Source organism: Scylla paramamosain, chromosome 20 (genome assembly GCF_035594125.1).
Source record: "Scylla paramamosain isolate STU-SP2022 chromosome 20, ASM3559412v1, whole genome shotgun sequence".
Classification (NCBI taxonomy): Eukaryota; Metazoa; Arthropoda; class Malacostraca; order Decapoda; family Portunidae; genus Scylla; species Scylla paramamosain.
In genome coordinates, this window is record NC_087170.1 from 21761495 (window position 1) to 21775874 (window position 14380).

A 14380-nucleotide genomic window follows, 5' to 3' on the forward strand; every position below is an offset into this window, starting at 1 on the left:
TAATTTCAGATTGCTTATATATTACTTATTACATGCAGGTCAAAATAGGCAAATAACAAAAATTAAAGTGTCTACCAATAATAGCTGGTTATTTCAGGGGCTTGGAATGCAGGTGTGGTGGCCATTACAACAGGTAGTATTGGCAGGTGACTAGGTGATGTACAAGGGTGGTGGTGGTGATGGTGGTGGCTGGGAGAGATGAAAGACTGGCACAGATCTCTCTAGGTATTGATTTATTTTTTTTTTTAAAGGAACATCTCTCTCTCTCTCTCTCTCTCTCTCTCTCTCTCTCTCTCTCTCTCTCTCTCTCTCTCTCTCTCTCTCTCTCTCTCTCTCTCTCTCTCTCCCCTTTTTCATTTTTGTGCATTATTTTTCCATCCTCATCTCTCTTATTTCCTCCTCTCCTCTCTCGTCCCGCGTCACCTTCTCCTCCTTTTCACCAGTGAGTCATTTATCTTCCCTCTCCTTCCTCCACTTTATTCCCCACCGTGCATCAATCAACTTTGCCTTCCTTCCTCTTGTCCTTCATTTCAGTCGCTCCAGCATAAAACTGATTGTCTATCTATTTTCCCTCTATTCTTCCATATTTTTGCCTCCGTTGCTTCCTTCCTCCTTCCTCCTTATCCTCTTTTTTTTTTTAATTCGTAATATCCTTCGCTTTGCATGATTTATTCTCTCTCTCTCTCTCTCTCTCTCTCTCTCTCTCTCTCTCTCTCTCTCTCTCTCTCTCTCTCTCTCTCTCTCTCTCTCTCTCTCTCTCTCTCTCTCTCTCTTGTCCTAACTCTTCACCTTGTTTTCTCTCACCTGGTCTCCTTTCATCTCTCTCTCCCTCTTTCCACCACTACCACCACCATCACCACCACCACCACCACCACCACCACCAACACATTCCAAACTTATGTGATTTCTTTTCTCATCCTTTATTGTTGTGTTCGTGTTTTGACTGTTTTGTTGTTTTGTTTTGTTCCTTTTTCCTGTTCTTTATTTCTTCGTCCTCCTGTTACTGCTGTCGATGGTGTTTATGGTGTTGCTTTTGTTATTGTCTCTTATACATTGTTTCGTTTTTTCCGCGGTTTTGTTATTTTTTTTTTTTTTATCTGTTGCGTTTTAAGGGTTCACTGATTTATATTTTCGCGTATTTGTTGCCTATTGTGTGTGTGTGTGTGTGTGTGTGTGTGTGTGTTTAACAGGTTGTCTTCGCCATGAGCTACACAACCCTTCACAACACAAGCAGGCAAGCCGACTAAGCGTTATGAAATACATCAAAGGAAAACAAAACGCTAATCGCGCCTCCTCTAAAGAGAAAAGTAAAAATAGAAAAAAAGAAACACGTTGATTTAGCTTCCAAGAAATTCGTTGCTTCTTTAAACGTTTCTTGTGTTCCCCTTTGTGAAGTGTGTCAAGATTTCCGTCACTCGCCTTTTCCTGTATTCTCTTTCTTAATGAACTCTTCACTCATTTCTGAAGCAGTTTGCCCAGAGTGGCGCGGCGCCCCCCCTCCCTGCACTGCTAAGCCTCACTTCAACTCTTTCTCGCTAATCTTTTTTTTTCTCTCTCTTTTAAGTCAAAGGCATTAATTTTTTTCTCTGTTACACAGTTTCCAGCGTTAAGGAGCGCATCTTTAGTTCTTTCTTCAGATTTTATAACCAGTTCAGGATATTAGTAACGTTCAGTGCTTCTGTTTACGCTCTGATATATATTAGAAGTACTTTCCAACAATGAGTGAAGATCCATGACCTCTTACCAGAAGCAGTTCAGTGGACAGTTTTTTTTTTTTTTTTAATAAGAAAGAATAATTTTCACCACCATTATCACTGCAATTATTCCTAGTGTTCTACATTTTTCATAATTATTGCGTATATTCAAGGATGAAATGCTCATTGTTCAGAAGCCTCACGCCCTGTAGCTCACGCCCTCATAGCTCAGCGAGATGTGAACCGACTGACTTATCGCGTCAATGCAGGGTGCAGACGAGTACTGGCCGTAGCTCACCAGTATGTTCAGGAAGGGAAGGAACGTGGACGGACCGAGTGTAAGGGAAGGGTCAGGCGAGGCGTCAGCAGGTCAGGTCGTTAGGTAATACCTTGTCATGTTATACCTCGTTTTCTTCATCAGCTGCTGAAGATCATATACTCTTCCTTCTCCACTAGTTACTTTCTTCCTGTTCCTCCTCCTCCAGCAGTCGTCGCTCCTCAGGCCTCATTCCGAAGTAAATATTTCAGTCCCTGCCTGGTACCAGCGGAAGGGAGGCTGCGCGAGGTCCTATAAAGGGGAGCCACCGAGGGGCGTGGCGGCCAGATTGCGTACCCCGACAGGCCACATTACGATGCACCACTACCTCCACCATCGCCACATGTGACTCAGGTTACCGGATGCAGGTGAAAATATCCCCTTGACGCTCAACACCTGACTCAAAGCCTCGGCGGGTGTACCTCATTACACTTGTCACCTTTAGGAACCACTGGCACACGTGACACACTGGCAAAGGCTGTCCTTGAGACTTGCCTGTTTTTCATTTTTAGTTAGATTCACAATGAACACCACCTGCAAGAGTAAACAAGATGTATCTGGTGTACACTATCCCGTATATGTTAAAGGTTACTCCTCTACCTCCTTGACTCTAATCAGTAATTTACATTCACATTGATATACGGTTACATGCCTCTAGTCATTACACCTGCTGCACTCTGGCGGCCGCCCTACATCTGTCTGAATGTAATGTTTGTGGAAAAGTCTTGATTATTTCGTATATGTGGTGAGGAGGGGCGCACGCATCCACTTCAACATTAGTTACCTGTGACAGACTCATCCACTCCACAGGCTCTATGAGAAACTGACCATTGATTGAAGGACAGACCAGCCATTAGCCAGCCAGCCAGCCAGTCAGAAAGACAGCCAGACGCAGACTAGAGAGAGTGAGGGATGAAGGGAGGCTGCTGCAATGGAAGGGAGCCGCTCTGGACGTAACGTGATAAAGGGAAGGTTAACGTGAAGGAAAACAATGCAGGGGAAACACAGGCCAGCGTGGCTCTCTTGCGACTCGGCGGCAGCTTGCACCCACTCACTGCCGCCGCCCTCTGCCACCACGCATGTACGGAGGAATACATTCTGGAAATTAATTACATCCTAATAAAAATTACGCAATAGCAATGGCACAATGAAAGGGAGGCCAACGAACGAAAAAAAAATATATATATGATGTATAAAAATGCAAAACAGTGAGCGGAGGTGAAATTGGTGTTCAAAAGCAGAGAAACAAACTGACACACACAAAAAAGGGTAAATATTTAATTAAATCATATAACACATACATTTATGAATAAAAATACGAGTAAAAATAGCAAAAAAAAAAACACAGGTAAAGACAAGAGGAAAACATTGGCAAACTATAATTCCTTAAACTAAAATAGACAGGAAACTCAATGTGAGGCCACGAGACAGTGACGCGACAGAAGGCGAACAGACAAACTCCTACGAACAAATAACAAGAAAGAAAACGAGGGAAAATTTCAGGAAAGAACACAAAAACAATATCAAGCGAACTAATTAAGCAACAGAACATAATGAGAATGGGAAGAAAATGTTATGCTCATCTTTATCGCAAGACGGAGACGCCCTTGACTGTGGCGGAGGAGAGGCTGGTGAGGGTGGATGGTGCATGAATGGGGGTGAGGGGGAAGTGGTGATGGGGTGAGTGGCTAGAGAAAAGTAAAGAGCGACGAAGGATGACGAGGCGTGACGGAAAGGAAGGGGAGAGTGAAAACACAGAAAACGACGAAGAAAGATTTTTTTTTCTCCTCCAATAGAAAATTTAAGACAATAATGAGTCCGTTAATCATCCAATCACATAAATTTTTCTCCCTCTCTCTCTCTCTCTCTCCCTCTCTCTCTCTCTTTCTCTCTCTCTCTGCCTGGCTGCCTACCTCATCACCATTATCAAAATTCGTAGATCCAGCAAGTTCCAAAAGGTGTTCCCTCGAGGTGAAGATCAAAGTGCACAACGTGAATTAAATAGACCAAACAGTTATTTCGGGAGTTACTAAGAAGTCTCTCTCTCTTTCTCTCTCTCTCTCTCTCTCTCTCTCTCTCTCTCTCTCTCTCTCTCTCTCTCTCTCTCTCTCTCTCTCTCTCTCTCAAGGTTTGATATTGACCGCTGCCACAAACATCCTTTACTCGTATAGTTTCAGTTACCTTCTCCTCCTCCTCCTCCTCCTCCTCTTCCTCCCCCTACTCCTTCTGGTTTTATCAATTCCCTTTCAAACACCACGGCGTCTGTCATGCCTCCTCCCTCCCACACACCACTCTCTCTCTCTCTCTCTCTCTCTCTCTCTCTCTCTCTCTCTCTCTCTCTCTCTCTCTCTCTCTCTCCATTTGTTTGCTCTTTCTTCTATCTCCTTTTCCAATACCTCTTCCTCCTTCTACTTTTCCTTTTCTTTTTTCCCCCTTCTCCTTCCTTTTGTTGTAAATGAGGCTCTTTTAGTCAGGGAAGGAGTGTAATTATAAGCTTGACAAAAATCAGACTTGGAAATTAGGGTATCTCACGAAAAGAATTGCAAATGAGTGAAAAAAAAAGAAAAATACCAGCAACAAACATTACAAAGATTCAAGAAAAGGTTTAATAAGTTTTTGAATGGTGATATTGACGAGTAAGTAAATTTCATATGTTCAGGAGCCGCCTTGTATAGGTCAACTTATCTCCTGAAGTCTCATTATTTTTTCCGTCATTGTGTTCTCAAGTTCCTCCTCCGTCGTCGTCCGGGGCTTTCTGTTATAGGCTTCCCTGCGAGACTGTCATGTTGTCTTCTCTAATTAGTGAAAATATAAAGAACGACATTAAGTTCCTCTTCTTTTTTTTTTCTTTTGTTCATGAAGAGCGTATTAGTTTTTAAGACTCCGCGTGTGTGTGTGTGTGTGTGTGTGTGCGTGTATGTGTGGGAGGGAAAGGTAAAATGAAAAGAAAAGAACAGGTTGCAATTTTTACCTCATCGTCAATACTGTCATCACCATCACAGGCATTATCGAAGCAATAACAATCACCATTACCGTCACTGCAGCTTCCTCCTTTATCATCAGTCACTAGATTAAGCGCCATCACATCCGTACACACACACACACACACACACACACACCTTACAACACCTCAAAACACACAAGTCAACACAACACAATACAGCATCAAACATCCTTAGCTACACTCCTCTCATCTCTCTACAAACACTTCCTCCTCCTCCTCCTCTTCCTCTACCTCCTCCTTCTCCTCCTCCTCCTCCTCCTCCTAACACCACCTAACGCGCACCATCAAAAAATCTGCAGCTCTACAAAGGATTTGCATTCCCTCCTTCTGTAGGCAACCATTTTCACCACAGTGCATTTGTTGAATTCCTAATGTGGAGATAATGTGGAAGAGGAGGAGGAGGAGGAGGAGGAAGAGGAGGAAGAGGAGGAAGAGGAGGAGGAGGAGAAGGAGGAGGAGGTCGACACAAAGTGGATTGAATAAGAAACAGGAAGGAAGGGAGGGAGGAGGAAAGGAAAGAAAGAGACAAAGAAGAAAGGAAGGAAGGAAGAAAGGAAGGAAAGAATGGAGGGGGGGAGGGAGGGGAAGAAGGAAGGAAGGGTTAACGAGGAAGAGGAGAAAGAGGAAGAGAAAGAAGTCACAAGGTATATTAAATAAGACTGGAAGGAAGGAAGGAAGGAAGGAATGGAGGGAGGGAAGAAGGAAGAAGGAAGGAAGGAGAGAAGAGTGGCTGGGAAGGGAAAAGATCAAAGCACAGGAATAGACAGAATCTTGGACAGAAAGAACAGAAAAGTGTGGCAGAAAAGGATGAAACGCAAATCATGAGGAAGAATGAAGAAAGAGAAAGGGAGACAAGGAGAAAATATAATAGTTTGAAATAAGTAATATGGGAAATATAAGATGAGATGGAAAATTGAAAGGGAAGATAGGATGATGTATATACAAGGGAAGGAAGAACATAGACTCATAAGATGGAAAAATAGAACATGGAACTGAAAACAGGAAGAATGATAGAAGGAAAAAAAATAGAAAGGGAAAAAGGAAAGACGGAAGATAAAAATACAAAAAAAAACAACAAATGAAAAAGACTCAACGTTCAAAAAGGCAATAAGTGAAGTACAAGAAAACACTGGAGAAGAGACGACAACTGTGCGAATGGAGAAGGAGACGATGAATAAAGGATGGAAGAGAGAAGGAATATTAGATAACGCAATCGAATAATGGAGGAAGTGCAAGGGGAAACGAGGAGTGGAAGAATAAAAGGAGAGAAATAAAAAAAAAGAGGAAATAACAGAGAGGGTTGAGTGCTTCACGGGACACAATAAAGGGGATTACTTCACACGCACACTCAACACTCACTATAACACTGTCTCACTTCACTATCACACAACGATGAGGATAAATTGAAACATGTAAGCCAGCTATACCATACTGCAACACCACAGTACACCACACCACAACACCACTGCAGTACCACACCATAACACTGTACAACACAACCACAATACACAGCACAATAGCTCCACACCAACACACACACACACACACACACACACACACACACACACACACACACACACACACACACACCTACACACACACACAGAAGGATAGACCAGACCAGTATTGGATTCCGTTCCCGTTCCAAATGGCAATGGTGGGATTAGTCAGAAGCAGGGGAGGGACGGAAAGGAACAGAGAGTGGGAGAGGGAGAGGGAGAGGGAGAGGGAGAGGATGGTTCACACAAGGAGAGGCGACGTTAAATCCTTTGAGTACACACATGAATTCACGTACCTACTCAGTCACACACACACACACACACACACACACACTCACACACACACAATGAATAATGTCTAATGGTGGACTACTTGGATATTATTTGTTTTTTGCTCTTTCCTCCACGCAATCACTTCTCCTGGACACTCAGTGCGTCTTTCTCAGTGTCCTTACAAGGGAGAACAAGACTCCCCTTAAGACACTTAGGGGAAACGGACATCAACGAAATGACTCCCAGCATGCGGCCAATATCATTTGCTTCTACAGCGAAACCCATTCCGCTATATTAATACTCGGTTATAGTCTCTCTCTCTCTCTCTCTCTCTCTCTCTCTCTCTCTCTCTCTCTCTCTCTCTCTCTCTCTCTCTCTCTCTCTCTACAGTGTATTAATAAAAATGTATAGAGTAATTATTATCCAGCCTCATTTTGGATTACCTTTTCACATCAGATCAAATAGAGGATCAACACTCACCCGTAAATAAATTAATGAGCGACGAAAATGTTCATAGGTACGGAAAATATATCCAGCCCGTGTGTGTGTGTGTGTGTGTGTGTGTGTGTGTGTGTGTGTGTGTGTGTGTGTGTGTGTGTGTGTGTACAGGGACTTATGGCTACACAATAACAACAGGTGCAGATCCTCACTACACACCTACACTCATCACTCACCTGGCACGAGGGAAGGTCACCTGTCCTAACCCATTACACAGGTGTGGGACGGAACAACGCAAACACGACACCTTCCATCACGCCCACTAATTCCGCCTAACATTTTGAAGCACTCCACAAATCAATCTATAAAGCCAGGTATTATGATTAAGTACTTGCACACCTAAGCGCCGGAAAGCCTCACACTCACCTTATTCCCATATTAAAGTCAACAAATATGAATCACCGCTGGTTTGTTTATAATGAGCAGCCGTGACGTATTAGCCAAAGGAAATTGGGCTGAAAAGACAAGAAGAAACGAAAGAATTAACCACTGAACACCTGATAATAGTTACGAAGGCGAGAGAAGACGGAATAAACATGAGAGAATCCAGGAAAGAGAGAGACACACTCTTGGTACTTACAAAAACATTATAAACGATGAAATAACGAATATCCATGCAAGGAAAGGACAGAAGCTTTTTGTGTGAACGTCTAAGTAAAGTGCTTGAGTGTTTGTCTTGTTTCAGTTCCTTGACGCGGACCAGGAGCGAAGGAGGCCGGGAAGGAAAGACTCAGGGAGGGAGAGGAGAGAGACTAAAGGAGAAAGACAGGAAGGAGAGAGGAGAGGCGAAGGAAAACACGAAAGCAAAGAAAGAAGTAAAGGGAAGACAAAGGAATGTAGTTATTGTCTGAAGGAGGAGGAAAGGAGGAAGAAAGGGAGACAGAAAAGATAGATAATTACGTTCCAGAGAGAGAGAGAGAGAGAGAGAGAGAGAGAGAGAGAGAGAGAAGGGAAAGGGTGAAATGAAAGCATAGACCCGCTAATCATATGCCAACACGGAGACATAATACTCCTCCTCCTCCTCCTCCTCCTCCTCCTCCTCCTCCTCTTCCTCCTTTTCTTCTTCTACATTATCATCGTCTCTCATCCTCCCTTTTTTTCCTTCTCCCTCTCCTCCTTCTCCACTTCTCTCGTCAGTTTTATCTTGCACTTAACGCTCGCTACTTCATTTTTTGTTCCTCTTTTTCCACGAAATTTCCTGCTTCCTTGCCTGCGTAACTTTCCCTCTCTTTTCTCAGCCCTCCGTTCTTTCCTTGCAATCTTTTCCTTTTTTCTCTATCTCTCTCTCTCTCTATTCCTTTTCCCTCGAACACGCTCCTTTATTTCTTTCTCTCCTTTGTTTATATTCTTTCTCCCTATTCCCCTTTTCAGTTCATTATTCCTCCAGTAATTTCCACCATTTGGTTATTAATCCTCGAGAGAGAGAGAGAGAGAGAGAGAGAGAGAGAGAGAGAGAGAGAGAGAGAGAGAGAGAGAGAGAGAGAGAGAGAGAGAGAGAGAGAGTAAAAACATAAAGGTCTAGCAAGGAAGTCAGATAAGAGAACAGGAAAATGGAGTTGTGTGTGTGTGTGTGTGTGTGTGTGTGACCAGGTGACAAGCAAGTGAGTATTGATTCCCATAGATGCAATTATAATTATCTAGGTGTATTGTTTCCCTCTCTCTCTCTCTCTCTCTCTCTCTCTCTCTCTCTCTCTCTCTCTCTCTCTCTCTCTCTCTCTCTCTCTCTCTCTCTCTCTCTCTCTCTCTCTCTCTCTCTCTCTGACATGCTTTCCGGCCGCTGAAATTTGCAGTGATAACAGTTGTGATCATGCAATTATAGAGGAGGAAATTAAATCATGATATTATTACCAAAAATCCCAACTTTATTTTACCTCCCTTCGCCTTCTTTCGTAGCCTGAAAATATCCATTATTTTCTCCCTCTTCTGTCCGCTGCTCCTGCCCACCTTTCCCTCCTGAACCAGCTTTGCACTAATCCACATCTCCCACAGTCAGCTTTCTCCCTGTCTTTCCCTTACACCCCTCCACCTGACTCACAGTCGAGCCCCCTACCCGTCCCTTACTGCTCCCCTCTATAATAAGCTATCATAACCTGCTCTGAACCTGCTGATGAAGACACTACTGGAGGCTTAAGGTGTCCCAGTACGCCAGGCTTCAGTTTCCAGCCCTGACAGCCAAACTCCATATAAACTGCCAAGGTTATGACCACAAAGTAACATGCGTGGTGTGTATCTATCAATTCTTCTCTCTCAGAATGCACTATTGATCAGCATTAACGCTTTTACTACTATGGGCGTCTTTTGTCAATATTCAGAGTATTGTGATAAATCGTTTGCCCGGATATAAAGAAAGATGAAGAATGTGACGTTAATTTAATCATTGCTAAGCTACATAACTACGTATTCTAAGAGACTGTGGCATGAAACCTATTAATTTAAAAGTTGTATATGATCATGGGAAATATTAACTAGCAGTGAAAGGGTTAACTATCTACCTTATCATCTATAAGAAGGCAAACACTAGTAAGCTTTAGTCCCTTGTCAATGTATTTATCCATCTATCAGCATTTATCTAACTATCTACCAGCTTGACTCATTCACCCATCTATCTCGCAACACGGACGAGAGAATGAGACCGTCCCATTGCGTCTCGTGTCTGAGGTCAGTGTGTGTGTGTGTGTGTGTGTGTGTGTGTGTGTGTGTGTGGAATGCGGGTCGGTCAGAAGCTCAAACTATAAACTAATACAAAGGAGAGAGTTACAGCGAGCCTCGATCTGACATAAGCCTTTCAAATATACTTTTACACCGACACACCCACACACCCACGTCCTTCCAGACTTAAAGGGGGAACTCTGACACCATTCCTCTCTCCCTTTCCCTCTCCTCTCTCTCTCTCTCTCTCTCTCTCTCTCTCTCTCTCTCTCTCTCTCTCTCTCTCTCTCTCGTGCATACACTGAACCACTTTTCCACCAGCCCGTCGCAACTCTTACCACATTCACTCGCAAACTGCAGTTCTCAACCCAAATCACTTTCATTTATCTTGAAGGAGGAAAATCATTGGAGTCGTCAAGGCAGACACTAACAGGAATGCAGGAGGAGAAGGAGGAGGAAGAAGAGGAGAAGGAGGAGGGAATCTGCAAAGTTGAGTGAACAGACGGAGGAAGAGGAGAAGGAGAAGAGTTGCGAAGAGTAGTAAGAGGACGGAGGAGGAGGAGAGGAGAGAGAAAAGGACCAAAGGAGGTATAAAGAAGGTGAGGAGACTTGTGATATGTGCCTCCTGAATGCACCAAGCAGGGACGAACCTTACTGAGAGGTGCGCGAGATGGGAGAGGAAGGAGGGAGGTAAGGAGAGCGCTGTGAAAGGATAAGGGAAGGGAGAAGAAGCAAGGAACAAGGAACGAGATAAGAGAGGCAAATGATAAACTACACCAAAGAGGCCGAAACAATCCAAGTCTCTCATAACGCACGGAGGAACACAAAGGTTTAATATATCAGGTGCAACACAGAGAAATGCGAGCGGAAGGGGAAAAAACGGACATGCGAGGGTATGTTGCATCGGCGGTGATGCAGCGGGGGGCGTCGGTGATGGTGGTGTTGATGGAGGAGGTGGGAGGGAAAGAACAAGGAATCGCTAATGAGGAATGAATAATTATGGATGAAAATGAATGAGGTTATTTAATTCTATCACATATATTTGCATTTTTAGCTTCCTGTTCCTTTATCTAGGGTTAGTAATAAAATAACTTTCTATCTAAGGTAACAAATAAATAAATTAGTAAATAAGTAAAAAGTTTGTGATTAGTTCCTCGTACGGACAAGCACTTACAGTTTGTTCCTCATTTGTGTTCCTCTCCTTCATTATCCTTCCCGTCACCTCTCTCTCTCTCTCTCTCTCTCTCTCTCTCTCTCTCTCTCTCTCTCTCTACTTCAACCTTCACTCAGCTCGTCATGCAGGCACACGCACGCAGCATTAATTAAGAGCTTCACAACTATATTGCCTTCCTTTATTACTTAGAATCTTCCACAATGGCAGAATTACCGTAATAAAAAAGATTAACAGAAAAAAAATGAACAGAAAGGAAAAAAGGGTGAATTTGCCGTATTTTTTTTTTTTTCCAGGATGAGTTGATGAAAGGTAAGTGATGAAATGTAATCTTTTAATGAATTTACAATCTATAAAGGAGAACAGGACCACGCAGCCACCCATACTGTTCTCGGGCGTGAAACAACTGGAAGCTCCCGACCGTCGCAGCCTGGCATGAGTGGTGTGATTAACTGTCAGGGATGTGGAAAGCAAGAGACAAAGTTTAGAAGAGTAATTGAGAAGAGGGAAGTGAACGTTGGGAGAGATTAAAGGATATCATTCTCTCTCTCTCTCTCTCTCTCTCTCTCTCTCTCTCTCTCTCTCTCTCTCTCTCTCTCTCTCTCACATCAGTCATCGCGTGTCAGCAGGACAGTATTTTAATAACTAGCGTACATTTCAAGTTTAATCGAGCGGCTGTCACTAGCAGAACAATTATAAGTGCAATACTACTTTAAATGATGATGATGATGATGATGATGATGATGATAATAATAATAATAATAATAATGATAATAATAATAATAATAATAATAATAATAATAATAATAAATAACAAACACCATCATTATAAAGATCACTTTCACAATATAACCACTGCTATTTACACCTTCCAACACACACACACACACACACACACACACGAGGAGGTAGATGAGAAATCGGAAGAAGTGTGGAAAAAGCGTAGCAAAGTCGGAGAGGAAATGCCAAAGACAGGAAACTAAAGTTGCAGGAGTAACAAAGGAAGAGCAGAAAAGAAAGTAACACAAGAAAGAAGAAAAATGAAGTAAGAAAAAATAAAGACATCAGAAAATGAAAGAATAAGTTAAAGAAAGAAGAAGCCATTTGAAAGACGAGAACTGGAGAGAGAGAGAGAGAGAGAGAGAGAGAGAGAGAGAGAGAGAGAGAGAGAGAGAGAGAGAGAGAGAGAGAGAGAGAGAGAGAGAGAGAGAGAGAGAGAGAGAGAGAGAGAGAGAGAGAGAGAGAGAGAGAGAGAATAATGGATAAGGAGAATAGTCGAACCAACCTAACATTTCATAGAGTATTTCAAAATTATCTTCACTACATATTCAAAATGCATCTCCTCCCAAAGTTATCAACCGATTTCAATATGTTTGTTTTCCTGGAAAGAGAAACGTATGATGCAAAGAACTGTTGTTGGGAAATAGCAATATGTGTGATAAGAAAGTAATATGTTTGAAGGAAGTAAAAAAAATATATTCTTTCTCTTACGTTTGTTGAAAAAAATTGCCAAAAAATTTCATAATGTCTGAAGAAAATAATGTATGAGTTGTTTAATACATCTCAAAGAATTAAATATTAAAAGGAAAAGTTGTAATGAAAAGCATAAAAAATTTAGTTCCAGTTCGTCTTATCCGAAAATTCTGACATTTTCCTTAAATGAAAATTGATTAAAAAAAAAAACTATGCAAGCAAACTTAAAAAAAAAAAAAGAAACATTACAAGTTAAGCAGATTGGATCAAATTTTTTAGCGTCATATTCTGACCTTAAGTTTTATCCTCATATACACAATTTCCAGTAATTTCTCTTGAACACAGTACACGAAAATAAAAACCACACGGGAACGGAATAGAACCAACAACAGAAAGTAATCCAACAACACCAACTGAAAGATTACGAACAAGGAACAAAAACACTGAAACATTTGCCACCTCGTCCTGTCATCCACGAGAGGCAGTGACGCGCCAGTCGAGAGAGGGAGAAGACGTGACGGGAAAGGAAATGTCAAGCGATTAGAGACATAACCTTAACATGTGGGCAAGTGGCAGCTGAAAGGTGGCACTGGGGTGGATGATGGGGCAAGATAAGTGGAGGCTAAAAGGTGGAAGAGAGTAACGGGGAGAAAGGCTGGTGGGGGAAGGAGAGGAGGGATGGGCAGGGGGAGGAGGGCGTCAGGGTGTCAGGGGTGATGGATGGAATGGGGAGTGAGGGAGAGAAGATGTATCAAGGAGGAAATGGGCCGAGTGTGTGTTGTGTCCGTCTGTCACCAAGTTAAACCGATGGGCTCTCTCTCTCTCTCTCTCTCTCTCTCTCTCTCTCTCTCTCTCTCTCTCTCTCTCTCTCTCTCTCTCTCTCTCTCTCTCATACCAAGCCTGCCATATGTACACCTCGCCAAGTACACTGTCACCATACAGTTTAATATGGCAGTTTAATATGTAGTTAAGTATGCCATTATAAACCTGGAGAGAGAGAGAGAGAGAGAGAGAGAGAGAGAGAGAGAGAGAGAGAGAGAGAGAGAGAGAGAGAGAGAGAGAGAGAAGCGTTCATATTCAAGATTAAGTTATTTTAAGAAGGCAAACATAACCCAATTATCTCCTAATACACAATTTTTCTTCTCTTTTTATGTGGAAGTATCACACTCCCCAGCTGGCCATGGTTCAAATGAGGGACTTCCAAACATGCGTCTCTTCAGCCGCATCACCGAACACGGCTCCCCTCTGGCGGCCAAAGTTTGCTCGACAGTTTGCGGTGTTCACTGGTGCTTCCCCGCTACTTACTTCCCTTCCCTCACATGAGTGTCAAATGTTCATGGTATTTTTATGCACAAACACACTCAAACTCTCTCTCTCTCTCTCTCTCTCTCTCTCTCTCTCTCTCTCTCTCTCTCTCTCTCTCTCTCTCTCTCTCTCTCTCTCTCTCTTCCTCATCTCCTTATCTTTTCAGGGAGAGAGAGAGAGAGAGAGAGAGAGAGAGAGAGAGAGAGAGAGAGAGAGAGAGAGAGAGAGAGAGAGAGAGGGTGCATCCCCTTTATTGAGAGAATTGTATTAGCTTGAAGGCAGTGAAGGTAGTGGTGGTGGTGGTGGCGGTGGCGGTGGTGGTGAACAGTGTGTTAGAGAAGGCCATTGTAAAAGATAAAAATGCAAAGTAGTGAAAGCATTGTCGAAATTTGAGGTACGTAAGACAAAGGAAACGTCAGCAACAGATGCAGAACAATGAGAGAGAGAGAGAGAGAGAGAGAGAGAGAGAGAGAGAGAGAGAGAGAGAGAGAGAGAGAG